At 33.6% G+C, this 1696-nt stretch overlaps 1 pseudogene; it reads left to right on the top strand.

The window, feature by feature from the left end:
• Positions 1-736: 736 nt before the first annotated feature.
• On the top strand, positions 737-1155 carry LOC109373979 (eukaryotic translation initiation factor 1A-like; annotated as a pseudogene).
• Positions 1156-1696: the final 541 nt, after the last annotated feature.

Here is a 1696-nt window from a genome sequence, read left to right as displayed (position 1 = left end):
AGATAAAGCCACTATTATAGTCGAAGTCTCTAAAACCTATCAGAAATAGACAGAAAATCAGTAAGGAAGTAGTTGCACTCAACAACACCATCAATCAACTGGATATATTGGACTCCGATAGACTATACAATAGCAGAGTACACATTTTCTCAAGCTCACATGGAACATTTACTAAAATAGGCCACATTATGGGCCATGAAACACATCTTCACAACTTTAAAAGTGTAGAAATCATATAATGTCTGCTCTCAGGCCACAATGGAATTAAACTAGAAATCAGCAACAGGAAGATAACTGGAAAATCCCCAAATATGTGGAAATTAAACAACACACTTCTAAATAACACATGGAACAAAAAGACATTTTAAAAGAAATTAAAAACTCTATTTAACTAAATTAAAGTGACAACACCACTTATCAAAATCAGGGGGATTCAGTGAAAGCAGTACATAGAGGGAAATTTATATCATTGAATGAATATATTAGAAAAAAAGAAAGATCTAAGTTTCCACCTTGGAATACTGGAAAAAGAATAAATTTAACCAAAAGAAAATGGGAAAAAAGAAATTATGATGGGCACAAGTGGATCTCAGAAAAACTGGGTTTCAAGATTCTTCAGTATTTGGGGGCTTTGCTTCCCCCACCTGATACATCCCATGTAGCCCTTGGAACCTCTTGAGGGACTCCCTGCCACTTGGGTAGGAGTCAGAGACACCTCAAGGCCACAATCACCACCATGCCCAAGAATAAAGGTAAAGGACATAAAAATAGGCACAGAAGTAAGAATGAGAATGAATCTGCAAAAAGAGAGCTGATATTCAAAGAGGATAGACAAGAATAAGTTCAAATAATCAAAATGTTGGGAAAAGGACAATTAGAAGCAACAAGTTTTGATGTCACATCTGAGGAAAATTAAGGAAAAAGGGTTGGAAAAATACCTAAGACATTATATTAATTGACCTATAGACTACCAGGATAATAAAGCTGATGTAATTTGTGAAATACAATGCAGATGCAGCTAGAAGTCTGGAATCATATTGTGAGCTTCCAGAGCATGCTAAATTTAGTGACACTAATACACTCAATCCTGGAGATAATAATGAAATCCACTTTGATAACATTAGAGATGATGAAGGTGACATTGATGATATCTAAACTGAACTCAACATTTTATGTTCCAATTTTTCCAAAAATTTTCTACACTTTGGATTTTGGCTCTGGCCCATTAAAGATTAAAATTTGATTAGGATGAGAGCACCTTGTTAAAGTTGATTAACTTGTTTCTAAGTATTTGATTTTCTTGAAAAATTGGTAATGCCGAAGATCTCAAGTGAAATGTTAAACCCACTGTGTTTATTTGCCATGGTGGAGCTAATGGGTAAAAGGCCACATCTATTTAAAAAGAGAAAAATATTCTTTCCTACTTTAACTACTTCCAGTAAGTAAAGGGATGTTTTAAATAAACCATTTGCCCTACATTCAATGTGAATTATAATTAAGCCCTGGTTTCGACTAGTCTGTTGATGATACAGTATCCTTCTGTATATTCTAGTTACTTAAATGCTCCCCTGAAATGTTGATACAATATAAGGGATGCAGAAAACTGCATTTGAAGTAAAAAATGATAGGTTTGTTTTACATATTTAAATAGCATATGGCTATTTTTATACTAATTTTGATATTATGTACATTCTTT

The sequence above is a fragment of the Hipposideros armiger genome, unplaced genomic scaffold (genome assembly GCF_001890085.2).
Source record: "Hipposideros armiger isolate ML-2016 unplaced genomic scaffold, ASM189008v1 scaffold_766, whole genome shotgun sequence".
In the NCBI taxonomy this organism is placed as follows: Eukaryota; Metazoa; Chordata; class Mammalia; order Chiroptera; family Hipposideridae; genus Hipposideros; species Hipposideros armiger.
Note: the sequence above shows the minus strand (reverse complement) of the source record. Positions and strands in the feature narration are given on the sequence as shown.